General features: G+C 39.4%; 1 long non-coding RNA gene across 1 annotated transcript in view; it reads left to right on the forward strand.

The window, feature by feature from the left end:
* The window catches only part of LOC307024082, a 37,411-nt gene extending 22,113 nt beyond the window's left edge, over positions 1–15,298 (forward strand). Inside the window, exon 4 of the long non-coding RNA XR_013803834.1 lies at positions 15,155–15,298. This is a non-coding gene — a long non-coding RNA (uncharacterized lncRNA). The remainder of the gene's footprint in view (positions 1–15,154) is intronic.
* Positions 15,299–15,732: the final 434 nt, after the last annotated feature.

Here is a 15,732-nt window from a genome sequence, read left to right on the forward strand (position 1 = left end):
GACTAAAACCATCGGTGTTCTTTGAATCAACCACATAAAACACAACATATCTAAGAGGAACATCTTGTCTATTGTATTTATTTATTTCACAGTGAGCTTCAACACCATGCTCAGAGTAAACGAGGTTGAGTTTGGACGATAGACAGCCGCTCACCTGATGCTCCGGTTGGGCCGTCTCTTTCCCGTGTGACACAGTGTCTTGGCAAGTTCATTATAACAGATGCTGTCACTCAGGACACAAAGGAAACCTCTCTTCTGAACACACTATGTATTCAGCCTCTCTCTGGATCCCACTTGCTTCCCCTAGCTGATATTTTTAGAGGTGGTTTCACGCTGCAAGAAAAACCCTGAAACACAAACCTCAATTATTTTCTGCCACCTGTATGGAGGACCACTGTCAATCACCCAGGAAAGACTAAAGGACGGTTTTGTCCTCGTGAATAAAGCCTTGTTCAGCTTAAGAGCAAGGGGCGAATGGAAATACACTCTGGACATTTAGTCCTTATTAAATTGGGTTATGTTGTATTAGCTCCGTTTTAAATGTCAGAACGAGGACAGAGAGCCGTTGAAACTCAGCAGGAACACTGTGACTCAGATATGCTTCACTTGTTCCCTTGTTCTTCTTAACAGGATTGCTTAACTACAATATGATTGGATAGTTTCTGTGGATCCCTTAAGAAAGGAAATAGTCACAGGGTTGTTTTACTCAGTACGTTAGACAAAGACAAATCTTCTCGTGTGGTTCAGAGAAATGAAAATGATGGTTCTGCCTCTCGTTTTATGTGCATGTTGTTGTCCTTTGCATAAGCCAAAAGGTTAGGTCGAGGGTTGCGTGAACGAACCTTCCATGTAACTGTGTTCACCCGTGTTTCTTGTCTTCTTTATCTGAGCTTCCTTCATGTTTGCACGTAGTGTACATGCGCACCGGAGAGTCTGCACACTGAGCTATTTGTAGCAGGTCTGGCTCCCTGGGAACCCATCCTCCATCTGTCCATTCCACGCAGCAAAGCCCTGATCTTACCCATTATTTACCAGCAGCTGACCCTCTTTCTCAGCGGCATTGTAGACCCCATTATTTTTTGGAGTATCACTCTCTCCTTTGTCTTTCCTTCTTTCTCAATTTTCCCCGCAGTCATACCCACAAAGACCTATCTTTACTCTCCTTATGCTCTTTCGCACAATCAGGCACAGTCAGTGGCACACCTACACACACTCGTCTGTAATGTCACTAGAATAGAGACACAGCAGATTTAGACTCAATGGGAAGCAAAGAGATTTTTGGAAGTCCTAGATGTCATGAAGATTGAAATGCCATGCAGTAGTGGAGGAGGTTTAACAAAGGTTCAAACATGTGTTTCACTGATGTGTTGTGATGCTAACAAAACAAAATATGCCTGTGGCCGTGGAGAAATGAATTAACTATCCAGGCATATGGTGGTTTTCTGCAGGCATATGGTGGAATGCCCCTTGCCCTTTTAGCTTGGGGCTTTTTTGGAGCAACACGATGCCATTCATAAGACTGGGCTGAGAAACTCTCCTTTACACATGAAAACTGGAGTAAAGAGGACATGCCAGCACTGTACTGACTTTATTTATAGGACCGTAGTGGTGGTTTGACATATTTGGCACAGTGGTCTAGTGCGTTGGTGTTGGGATCAGGGGAGCGCAGGTTCAAACCCCACTGCAGTCAGCATGTCGTTGTGTCCCTGGGCAAAACACTTCACCCCAAATTGCTCCTGTGGGGATTGCCCACAGTATTGAGTATTTAAGTTGCTTTGGATAAAAGCATCTAACACGTAACATGTAATGTAATTGCATACTTTACTGCCATTTCCTTTTAGAAAGCGATCAGTTTCCATTCATATAATACATGAATAAAATGAAAAAAAAAAAAAACTTTAAGAGATATGAACATTTCTCGACATATAATAGAGAATTGTCCATCCCTGTTTTGGTATTGTTAAAGTTAAATGACTGTTTGACTTTTGGAAAACTGCACATATTGGTGTGTTCAAGAACATCAAGAGCTTCAGATTTGGGTGGCAATCAGCAACCTTTCTAATGTTAAGAAATCAAAACATTTATTTTGGTAGTGGTTTTTGATAAACCACATGAAATGCAGAAGACAATTGTTTGTCTTCTGCATTTCATTACCTGTCAATGAGCTTCTTAAGGCAAATGATGTTGTCTTTGAGTTTGTCTTTTTGCAAGTAAATATCAGTTTGACATGTAGATTAAGGCATTGTAAAGCTATTTGAAAAACTTCAAGATCTAAATTGACTTCCGATCCCTTAGCCTTTAGAAGCAAGTTCACCCTAAACATGATATATTATATATTATATCAGTGGTGCATGTGTATATTATAAAGATGAATCCCTCAGTGTAGGCGTAGCATATTAGATTTCTTGTTTTATATTTGATGTCTGCACCACGACACCAAGTCAAATTCCTCGTATGTGTGAACCTACCTGGCAATAAACCTGTTTCTGATTCGGAGTAGTACCAGTGGTTCAGAACACTGGAGTTTGCAGGTTGGGCCCAGCGTGGCAGGAGCTGAAGGGAAAACCATAGCAGTGGCGTTGCGTCAGCTTTATTCCCCGCTGAGGCTTTACACTAATTCACTGCATCCGATCTCGCAGCAAGGCTCTCAATGGCCCCGTTCACTGGCTCCGAAAGCCAAACATTTCTCCCATTGTTCCCCAAAGAGGCTGGATTTTAAAGGTGTGGCAATGGATGGGGATGACGTTCAGCAAGTTTTTGCTACAGTCAATTGTCAGTGAAATTCTGATGGCAAAGTGTGTGTACCTATATGTGTGGTGTCAATGACCCAGGATAACTCTACTGGATTCACTTTGGGTCTGTGTGAGCTTAATATTTTTGAGTTGCTGTCTCTCTTCAACAGCTCTCACTGTGGGCGGGTGGATGAGAAGTGAGAAACAAACCGAGGCTGTGTGAAATTATTTAAAAGTCAGCCCCTCATTTTAGTTTTTGGGAAACTCATAGTTTTGGGAGAGAGCACTGGAGATTTAAGAAGCCTATTTTATTTAGAACTATGAGACCAGCAAGTCAGAAAAGTACCTGCTTATTATAAAACCGTCAGCAATCCTTCTCAGTGAGTTTGATGGTTCAGTTGTTCAATTCATGATTCTGCACCTTTTTTCTGAGTTAGTAGTCTGCACTGACATATAGCAAGTGTTTTCTCCAATTGTCATGTAGTGGCCGTAACGAAGAAGATCTCAAAGCATGGCTTCATGTTCATTCAAAGCAATATCTTCCCTTGATGCAGCAGGTGTCTTTTGCCTGTAGCTCTCTTAAAGATTTTCGGACTTTATAACATGATTAAGACCAACATCAAACTTTTATATAATAACGCAATTCAACAGTTGTGAACTTGAGTATCAGTGAATTTAAATTATGATATCATCGTGCAATCACTAGCTGCTTTGAAAAGACTATAACAGTGTACTGTAAAGGGAGGATTTGCAAAACTAGTTGGCTATTTAATCCAACATTTCAACACCAGAAACACTATTCAGTTATTTTAATTTTTTATGTAATCGTTTACTTGAATAGGGACAATGCCCATTAATGAACACTTTAGACGAATAATAATTCAAGTGCACATATGCCGGATTTGAGCTTTGAGCTAATTTCCATCCGTAGTCCCTGACATACAACAGATAAGAACATGACATTTGTAAACATAGCAAAAAATAAATACATGATATGCAAAAGAGCAAGAGCAGCACACAGTTGAACTTATTAAAGTATTAAAATGACATCATTTGCACTGAAATGTCATATATTCCTATTCAAAAGTTGCTTCATCATGTTAAGTAATCTTAGCAACTAGTGTCTTTTTGAAATGGCTCGTATAATATTTACAATACCCCCAAAAACAATTGAGTTCAAACTTCAGGGAAAGTGTTAGGAGGTTCTCTACCTCAAAGCAACCAAAGTCAAGAATATCAAATGTTAGATATTAGGAAGACAGCCGTCTGACATTTTGGATTGCCATAAACCATTTACAAATCTTTACATTGTCATTTCTTATTATTGTTCAATGATGTTGTATTTAAAAGATATTACTTTAAGCTTTAGTGCATCTAATCCCCTGGCATTGAGGCCTAAAACTTTGCACTCTTAACATTATCCAGCTCAGGAGACACTGGGTCGGGCTGCTCTCATTACAGCGTCAGGCCTCCTGAGTGAGTGCTCTTGTCACCATGAGGTTCAGAGCGGCAGCGCCATGAAAGAAGAGGTGCAAACTGACAGTCAGCACTCTTCTCTATTACCTGAGGGGGAGAGGCTCTTATTAGAGAGACAACAGAGAACACCCTCTGAGGTTTTGTCTCACCTGTAACTCCATCTCACCGCTTCAACACTCATCATCCTGTTGCATATCCAATATATGCATGTGATTTCTCCATATAACTAAATCGCTCCTAAAGTCATGCATTATGTCTCTGTTTAGTGTTTCAATAGAACTATGAAACACTAAGTCCTAAGTGAGCAAAACAAAAGGACAACAGACTTCAGAATCTAAAAATACAATTAAGCTATACTGTATATATATAAGGTCATTGATTTCCTTCTTTTTCTATTAACAATTGAGTCGTCTATGTAATCTCTCTTTGGGAATACTCAATACCCCTCACCAGTGTTGGGTGTAACGCGTTACAAAAGTAACGGAGTTACAGTAATATATTACTTTTTGCTGTAACGAAGTAATGTAACGCATTACTAATGAAATGTGGGTAATATATTACCCGTTACAATGCTCAGTAACGCAGTTACAACACATTTTAACCCGAAATTAAATGGTGTTTTGTTTTTTAAGAATGTACTAACATAGCGAGACATTCCGACAACGGACAAATTGTGCGGGTAGATTAGTAAACCTGGTGTTTACCCTTCAGGCTTCGCGTCGAGATCTTCGGGGAAGTTGAACGTTATGCAACCATTCAAAAAAGAGAACGTAGCGAAAAATACTAACAACAAATTGTGTCAGGTGCGTGTGACCTGCTCCGCTGCGCGTGCATCATTTCCAAAGTGCTTCCACAGCAGTGACACACATCTGATCTGTGGATAATCATTTATACGAAAATGGTTAAAGCAACCATCACTAAACGCCAGCAACACTGCATCTACTGCAGACAGTAGCAACAGGTCAGATGTGGACATCACGTTACCCTCCGTTGTGGACACTAGCTTACTCCCGCCTGACTCGCCGGCCCCGGAGCAGCAGTCTTCGTCGCCCGAAACTACGCCGCCCCTCTGCGGCCCGCAGGTGCCAGGTATATCTAAACAACTACCCGCCTGTACAGTGGGGTAAGGCGGTCATTTTGTAGCTTGTGGTATAAAAATAGACAATGGCTAAAATATTCATGTGAAAATAGTACCATATTCTGACATGCCTTTAGAAATGTTGGGTCAAAAATAATGCATACAATAGCACAGATGCCTTCACCACGAATGGCTAAAAAAATATCTCATATCCCAAGCTTATTATCAACGAGCTGATGTTGCAGCTGAAATGTTCTCCAGGTCACAAATTCAACCTCACATGATGATGTGATACCAGTTTTCAAGCACAGTAAATATTCTCTTCCCAGCGTATATGATGGGACCAAGGTGATGATGTAGTAGGCTACATGATTTTAAAAATACTTTTGCCTTTCAATGTTTGCCATTTCAAACCATGAGCATGGTTTAAATAATATTTGCCTTGATTTACAATATTTTAACCTTCATTATAGTCCTTGACAGCGGTCTGTACTGCTGTATTAACAACGTGTCACATGTTAAGAATTTACAATCAGAATCGAGTATTCAACTAAGCCCTGTAATACAAGTTGTTAGTAGCCTTAAGGGCCTACACAGTTGTTATGCTATACCACATTGCCCTTCACTGGATGCATAATGAGCTGCACTAAACTACATTTTAGCATTTAAAATACCTAGCTATTCTTTTGCGGTTATTTTGGTGAAAGTAACTAAAAAGTAACTAAAGTAGTGTAACTCATTACATTTCAGAGACAGTAATATTGTAATGTAACTTATTACTTTCAAAAGAGAGTAATAAGTAATATGTAATATATTACATTTTGGAAGTAACTTGCCCAACACTGCCCCTCACTAAATATAATCATAATAAAATATCCTATAAGCCTAGTAGTCACTATTGTCTTCTTATTAAAGATAATTAGTATCTTCAAGTTTCAAGCCTTTGCCAAATTTAAAACATTTTGAAACAGAAAAGTTAATAAAGATTAGACAAAGTGTTATTAGACAGCGGTTATGAAAATCAGCCCCACGGCCACACAGTGGATTATAAGTGGATATAGAAAATGAACAGATTGGATATTTAACACAATTAGCTATTACAATGATTATGGGCCTGTCTTTACTTGGTCATTGTCTTAAGCAGTGATGCAGCTGCTTCATATCCTTAACATATTAACGCTAAAGTGTCTTTGAGCATGTTTTTCTCTCTCAATCTGTGATTGTGCTGTTGTGTTAAATGTTTGTTGTTTGTTTTTGATGTACTGTGTCCTGATATCTGTCTATGTTGATGTTATACATGGAGCTGCTGTGATGCAAGTCACATTTCAGACTTGATCTGACCATTAAAGTAATATCGTATAAAATACCCATAAGCATATCATATTCCAAATGAATATCTCTCTCATCAGCTGGTAAATTAAATGTTTGTGTCAGGGCCGCAGCACATCCCCACCAAGGAGTCCTAATGCTGCAGGTTTATTTATATAACATTACATTTTTGACATATTACTTGTTAGACGCTTTTTCCCAAAGCGACTCAAAACTGTGGGCAACCCCCAGAAGATCAGCGCACATCTCCTCCTTTATCTCAAAGCTTCACAACGCTACGGAGGACAGAGAGATCCCGAGTAATGATGCTTCACGCTCTCGTCGTAGAGGACCTCTACCAAAACAAGTCATTGTGATTTGTTGCATTGACAAGGTACATGTCAGAAATCAGAACATGAACTAATGGTGTGGTTAGACTAAAACTAGTCTAAAGCGAGTATTTCAAGTGTCCTTTGGATAGCCACTGAGTCATTGTTTGTTACGACTGCACAACATTGGCTTGTGAAGGGATGTCTTGGGAGTTGTAGTGCAAAAACAACACTTTCAAAAGACTTTGCTAGGAACCCACATAACCAACAATTATTCATCTTCATACATTTGATATGAACACACTGCATATCTTTTTGGATGTTTGTCAATCTCCTCACAATTTCCCTTTCCAAGCTGACGCTGAAACATGCCTGCTATCTTAGCAGCGTGGAAATTGAGCGTTTAATCTTTCAGCATGTGCAAACGATCCTCTAATTACTGTAATTGGCTGGCGAGGCGGCGGTGGCATGGAGGAGCCTCGGTGGCACCCTGACCGGCGGCCTCCGCGTGTCCTCTGAGCGTCATCGCCTCGGCTGCTTTATCAACTCCAACCACTCTATCCTCATGGATCGTGTTTCAGTTTTTGTCTTCACCTCCACCTCCCTGGAAGACCCCACAGGGACGCTCTGTGTATTTCTGAACACCTGCAGTTCTCATTTGAAGCTTTATTCCTGGAGGTACTGATATAATGATAATGTGCAGTGATCAGAAATATACTGGACTACTGCAACAGCATCCTGTTTGGTTCATCATCCAGAATCCTAAATAAACTGCAATATATCCACAACTGCGCTGCCCGCCTCCTCACCCACACCCGCTCCAGAGACCACATCACCCCCGTCTTTCAAAACCTGCACTGGCTCCCTGTCTGTCAACGAATACACTTCAAAATCCTTCTGCTAACACACAAAGTTCTCAATAACCAGGCCCCCCCCCCCCCCCGTCTCACCGACCTGATCCACCACTACACCTCTTCCCGCAGCCTTCATTCATCAGAAGCCAACCTCCTCTCTATCCCCACACGAACCAAGCTCCAAACCTGGGGGGACAGAGCCTTCTCCATCGCTGCCCCCACCCTCTGGAACTCCCTTCCACAACACATCAGAGACTGCACCGACCCCCCCACTTTCAAAACAATGACCAAAACACACCTCTTCAGACTGGCTTTTCATTTGTGAATTATGTTGTGTTGCTGTTTCAATAATTTTTATTCTATTTTTTTCAGGCGTCTTTGAGCACCTGAAAAAGCGCTTTGAAATGAAATGTATTATTATTATTATTATTATTATTATTATAACCATATTATTTTTAGGGGGAACTTAATTTACTCTAACGGAGTACCCATTCAGGAATGGCTGAAATGTTACCTGCAGGCTGAGCTGCTCAATTATTTTGCAGCTAGTTAGAGAGCAGCTGAATCTAATTGATTTATCTATGCTCAGTGGGATGTGGACGAGAAACTGGCCAAAATCCAACCCCCTTAATCAATCAAAACATCAATATGAATTGATGTCACAGCTGTTTCCCTTGTGTTATGGTTTAGTAATGTATAGCTTCAGATCAATACATGAAGGTGCTTTACAGAGGACTTTAAATATCCTAATCAGTCATAAGGTAAAACGCCTATCTGCTCTATTCAATTCAATTCAAACTTTTATTTACCCAGCTAAAATCCCATTGAGATCAATGATCTCTTTTTCAAGGGAGACCTGCAGCAGTAGGTTCCACATGAAAACATAAAAACATAAATTACATATCTATCCACATGTACAGGTACCAACAGCATCTGATTTTGTAGCATCCAACCGAGCTTTAAAAACATGTAGTGGTACCCGCTTGGTAATTTATTATTACCTGACACAATTGGTTGCGTCCATTTCGACCCAGCTATTTATTTAGATGCCATGTGTACCTTACAAAAGCTTTAAGCAAACACAGAGATATAGAAATACACATTTTAAAGGTCCCCTATTATACTGTTTTTCATCAATATATTATAGCTCTCAGATATACACCTTGGTTGGTTATTGGATAATGGTTACACAACCCAAAAAAACATTATGACATAAAGTGGCCAAAATCTGATCGGCTCATTTACAGACAGGTTTTGATATATAAATGGATCAGGACGAAAAGAGAGAGAATCATTTTTAACGCAGAGGGGACACACGTTTATGTATAAAAGACATGAAATATATGAAGTACCTTTATACATAACATCGCCTGACTCACACCAAAAGTAGTTTTTGAACAAACTCATGGCAGTTGTGTAAGTAGCGGAGGTAGGTGGAGTGCCAGCAGTGTCTGGTGCTGTCATCCCGGCTTAGTGTTCGGACTTCACCAACTGTGCTGAGCTGGTGTTTCAGTGAGTCTGCAAAGAAAAGCACCAGCAGAGCTGTGTCAGTCCCAGGACGTGCAACCTTTAACCAACAGTCACCCTGGACTGCTCTCTCCACTGGACGCCTCACCAGTACTCATTTACATCTTATTAGAAAACAATTTTATACCTCAGCTTCACACAAAAGCAAGTACAGCATCATCACAGTTGATTGCTTCAACACTTGCAAGGTCATCATGGTATTTAACCCTTATGATACGGTATAATAAGACTATGTTATTCAATGCCTGGATTTCTTGCAATAATTCACCGTTAGCTTTCAATAAGTCAAACCATTGAAGTGGGATTGCATTGGCTTCAAATAAGCTAGAAATAGAAATGAAAAGATGTGTTGTTGGCCAAGGTGCATTCAAAGCCTCCAGTGACTCGGTGTGAATGTGTTGCCTTTAGCTGAGGCTTGCAGCAGCTGGAGAGAGCAATTACATGTTCTGTAGCTGAGAAAAGCTGAGTACTGAACATAAAATGTCTTTTGGATGCATTGCATCAAGGTCTCGTGAGGCTGAAGTGTGTGTCTGCAGAAAGCCCAGTAGATTTAACACCTCTTCGCTGGCTATCCCCCTGCACGGGTGTGACATTATGAAAGAATGCTGTTGAAGACGGCTGCTCTTGCTCATCCTTCCTCGGCCCGGATACAGCCTGTCTACATCGGAAACCATGGAATATTTGCCGCTGCGCCCAAAAGCTAAATCGTGGTCGGATAGCCAGTGGGTTCTGAGATTGGTTGAGCCTTCAAAAGAGACTGCTATTTGATTTAGATTTTAATTAGTGCCTGAGCTCGACAGTCGGAGCGAAGACCTATTGAAATCTTTGTGATTATTTTTGTTTTGATTTTATTTTTTATTTTTCATGTTGTTCTTATTAAATGTACAGACTCTTAAGTCATTATTTTTTTACATACTATTCTACGTTGTTTCTTGCATATTTTCGACATACTATGTAGTTTATTTTCTGAAATGTTCAACATTCAACCATTACGGTTTCTTTCAGATTTTTTAACATACTATAGTTGCCAGAACACAAACCACATTTTTTTCTCCAGTTTGGTATAAACATTGCCTCTGTTGTTTATGAATTCTTTTTAATTAGTTAACAGTTCATTGAGTTGTACTAACCATTGTTCATTAATTCAACAATAGTTATTCAATAAAGCTGAACTAACTATTTTTGAAATAATGTTATAATAGTTATTTTTATTGAGTTGGTATATATTATACAAATCAAGACAATTATTTATTTATTTTGTACTAACATATTTAACCAATATCACAGTAACTATTTTATTGAGTTGAACCAACTTATTTTTGCAAGTTCATAATAGCTATTTTTATTGAGTTGAACTGTATTCTAAATATTTTTGTTTTGGCTGGCAGCTGAGGATTAAAAATATGACTTTTATTAAATAACTCTATTTGCTCTCATGATAACCAGACGCACATTTTTTGATTCATTTGTCATTTGCGTTGCCTGTGTTCCTCCAGGCGTCTCATCTAATCAGCTGCTGTGTAATTGGAGCTGTGTTAAAATGATTTCCGAGAGTGGGACGTAGGCTATAATCACACACACACACACACACACACACACACACACACACACACACACACACACACACACACACACACACACACACACACACACACACACACACACACACACACACACACACACACACACACACACACACACACACACACACACACACAGAGAGTATCACTCTAGCAAGAGCAATTATGACTTTAACAACAGTACCTTCAGTTTCTACAGGAAAGAGGTTGTCTACATTGAGTTGGGAGCTTTAATAAGATGCTGTGTATTCGCTTACCTTTTCACCTTATAACCTTTAAGGAAATGCAAAACTCTCCAATCATTGGGGACTTTTATCTGTCCGACGTATCAGTGGCCACAAAGGAGGTCTGTGTTCTGCATAAGAGCACTAAATCTTTTTTTCTTTCAAAATTGATTCTGGAAGTGAAACTAATTTATAGTGTACTGTATCTGATTATGTGAATTGTTTACTGGTCTTTATATTCTACCACATGGCATAAAATACCAGCTGCTGTATCTTTTAAGCAGAGGTTTTTGCTGCTTATTTGTGTAGAAAGCAATGACAAATTGTATCTTTGTTATCAGCTGGTTTATCTTTGGTTTCCTTGCCAACATACTGGTGATAGAAACAGACAACCAATGAACAGGACATCTTGTCACAGTCCTCTGCCGCCTGTGTAATGAGGAGCTGTTGAACACGTTTAGCACCATCTCCAAGCTCTGCGTCTGTTGGCCAGTCAACCAAATTCACTCACCCTATCAGAGAGGTGTCGTCACTTCCCCTCTCTATTTAAGAAAAAACTAACCGGGGCTTCACTCTGTGTTTATTTGTGTATTTTCCCTGAGGATCGACAAAGTGCTCTGAGCTTTTTTAGACCTCAGCACTTTTGAGCGTGCGGCTGTCAAAGAAGTGAGAGTTCAACATGACTTTGAGCATTTTGCAGGGTCAGTGTGGTTCCTCTACAGCTTCACTTGTGTTCAATCAAAACCATCAGACTACATTTCCGAATCACAGTGCTTCATTTAAGGGTCAAAAGGTCGAAGTCCTCTGTTTTAACCAACCAGGAAGGACCTTTGTGAATCTTTTATTCCTGTTCATTTTCAAGTATATAGCCGCAACAGGGAATTAGAGCTACAACAGCAATGAAAAACATGCAATCGTAAGACAGGGAAAAAGAGAGCCCTGTTCAAAATCAAAGGTAGGCTAAATATTCCCAGGGCTTTCTCGTTCTGTTTTTGATTTCGCCCACATTTGCCATCTGCCTCCTTGACGCTGGTTACCTCAGCCATACGGCTAAATGTGGTTTCAAGCACATCAAAATGCATGTAGCGCTGCGTACAGTCGCTATAACACTGATAATGCGTTTCTGTCTGCCAGCTTCAAAAAGGGCATTGCAGTTCAATTTCAGATAAAAGTGGGTAATCTGATCTAAAGGATTAAATAGAGCTGAAGAAAATCCAAGATGTGCAATGGCTGCTTCAGCTACTTTGTTCATTCAGTGTTACCACAGTTCTTATATATATTAGAATACTACTTTCATACCACTTTCATGTGGTATTTATTAAAATACACAGTAATGTCATAATGTGAAGCTTTTCTTCTCAATGACACAAAACAAGGGCCTTTTCTTCACAGCAATATTAACTTCATTAAAACATGCAGACTTGGATATTTGCACTCAGGGATTTTCTGAGTTAGTTGAAAGAGATTATCAGTAGGTCACTGCACTTTCAAATATAACTATATCATTCCTTATTTTATGGTGGATTTTGTGTTCAGTTCGTTTTGATTTTTCAATAGAAGTTTTTTTGGATAATTGCTTTTTTTTCTAATAAGGTAAATAAGGACTGATAAGGACTTTAATATCTATGTTTTTCGCAGCATATACATGTAGAAAGGCAAAACTGAGTACACCTTAGTATCTGTGTAATTGTAAGCAATATTCAACAACGTTAACGTATATCTTCCTCCTGTCTTACAGCACTACACAAGCTGCATGCATGCTGCGACTGCGTATGGACCTGTGATTAGGTTCACAGCTGCTGAACAGGATTAGCTCTTGTCCGTTTCTTTCCAATCGAGCCATCTAATCTTATTACTTCGCTAATTAACTGCAGCCGGTGGTATTTTTAGTAACTAGGTCAGCCTGGCAACCCTTTGCCCTGTATGGACCGGCTGGATTTGTACCCAACACACAAACTCCATATAATAATCTGTCACATTTTGATGCCTCGCTTCTGTCTGTTGCTGATTGATACATCTCATTAGTGATTCAAGCTATTATCTTTTCATACAAGCATTTACAAAAACACTGATGAAGTGATCTTTAAGGGGATGCTGTGAACAAATATAGCAATGAGAAACAAACATCTTTAGAAAACTAAGAAAAATCACATTGATTAAAATGTTGATTGTCAGTAATGAGAAATGAAATATTTTCTAAGAATTGTCATTATGCATTTGCTACAAGCCATGTTCTTAACTGCCATTTAAATGGAGCAGTGACCTTGAAGAGGACATGTCTTTTCAGACATCTCAAACACAAGCTTTAGAGTGATGTGAAGCGACAGGAAGTCATCACTGCTGAGCTGCACACCCCGGAAAACATCCAGTCCAGAAACCTTCCTTTGAGAAACTGCCAGTCATGACAACAGGAAAAAAAGACTACTTTTCGTAATTCAGCAACAAATAATCGTGCATTTGTGGCTATCCAGTCCCAAAACAAGTGAGTTTATTAGGAAGGTTTCATAATAGAGTGCCACAGTGACGCGTCCTAAAACATCAATCATAAATCTATCGAAAATTATAAAAGTAGGGTAGACATGTGGATATTATCCGGCTGAACAAAACGTGATCTGTCTCTTCAATGTGTGTCAACCACAGACCTTATTTCGAGCTACTTTCCAAAATCCTATGGAGAAATTGCATTGGTTTTTGTGGAAGGAACCGGAAGTGTTCAAATGCTAACTTACTTCCGGGTTTTAGGACGCGTCACTCTGGCACTCTATGTGGTCAAGGTTGCATCCTGCGAGTTGGAGTACATTGTTCACTCCAGCCCTCTCTCTCTGATTTCAATGTAACCTCACAGCTATCACAGAACAACCTGTATTTGTTTCCAAGTAAACTTTGTAACAAAGACATTGATGACATATTTCCTGTCCGTTGTTTTACATATGGACAAGAAGATCAATCGACTCATGGTTAGCAACATAGCTACTGCTAGCAGCCTGGCTAACAATACTGTTCAAAGAAAGAAACATTTGTAAGAATCCCCAAAACGTGATGACCCTGATCTCAGTGCTATTGTGAACGCAGATTAAAACACCTGGTAGTATAAAGAGGCAGGTTTCATGTTTAGAAAGAATGATTTTTGTATCACTCTCCCTCTTCACCTTCTTCACACTCTTCATCAACAGGGCTCGTCCCCCTGTTAAAGTTTTGAAAGTTAACAGCGCTTAGATTGTTCTGCTACACAGGTTAGCTACTTTAAAATATTTTGTTGAGTTCTCTATTTGCAAATAGTTCTTGGGTAGGAACTGATGCCATGTTTATGTCTTGGGGCCTTTTGTAAATGCATCATATAAGCCGTAAAAGCTATGCTTATAGGAAGCTAAAACCAATTATGTAACTATTCTATAGCCATTACATTGTGCAATCTTTGTTGCTATTTCTACCCAAATGACACTAAGTATTTAATAGACTCCGAGGCACCTTTTTACATTAAGCCGAACCCATTACATTACTAGTCATTCAATTCCCTTTCTTTAAAACCTTAATAACACATGGCTTTAATACGTACTGCTTTTTTTAAACACTGAATATGAATGAGCCTATTATTATCTATTCTATAATAAGTCTTAAACTGTCCTTTTGAACTGTGTGGGAAGACCAATTTTTGTTCCATGGGCTTTCATAGGTACCTATACTTAGACACTATAAAAAAAACTGATCTTATTGTCACAATACAGGCAACATAATCAAGAACATGTGTGGGATTTTTCCACTGCTTATTCATGCTTTGTTACTAGCTATATCGATCTAATCAATATGTTAATGTGAGGAAAGGCTATATGAAGGAATAAAAACGACATTCCTTTTAGTTATTAAACATACAGTACAGCGAATGAAAAGGAATGTGATTCTGATTGAAATGGCGAGCTGTGATATTGTCAGTCTTCCTACTCACACTGACTGTTTTCTCGACCACGCTCTCTTTGTCTGCTCTCGGTGCTGTGCAATCACACTCAGAATGAGTCATCTGCCACTCTGAGAGCATTGTTTCTGACCAGGTCACCTGATGCACCCGCACCAAACCCAAACCCCCGGCTGAACCTCATCTCTTCTGCACCCAATGCACTTCTCTTTCTCCGTTTTTTTTAAATGGATCATGCCACAGGTGAAGAACAACAAATAAGACTGTCTTTTCTTCACACAAAAACACACAGTAACGACACAGGCAATGGAAGGCTTTTGTATATGTGACACCCAGATAGGCAGATAAGCAATGGAAGTGAGTATGCTTCTGTTGAGGAGAATGACTAATGAAAACATTCCAGTTGAAATGATTGTTGGTGAGCTAATGAAAAGTCTTTGATGATACATGTATATAGAAAGCAGGTGTTATCACTGATATTATGCATTTCCCCCAATTCCCCTTAAATGATTTTGTGTTTTGTGCCACAAGTGAATTACCATTTACCATTCAACCCCCTACAGGGTCTTAACTAAGTATATCGTCTGTGAAAAATGCTAATGTGATTGATTTACAAACACCGATTTGGTTGCATTCTAAAATCAGAATAGCACATCATTGCCTCGTCCCACATAACGAGGCATATGTAAAGGATGTGAAGAAGATCACACCTTG

This window comes from Notothenia rossii (assembly GCF_949606895.1).
Source record: "Notothenia rossii genome assembly, chromosome: 11".
In the NCBI taxonomy this organism is placed as follows: Eukaryota; Metazoa; Chordata; class Actinopteri; order Perciformes; family Nototheniidae; genus Notothenia; species Notothenia rossii.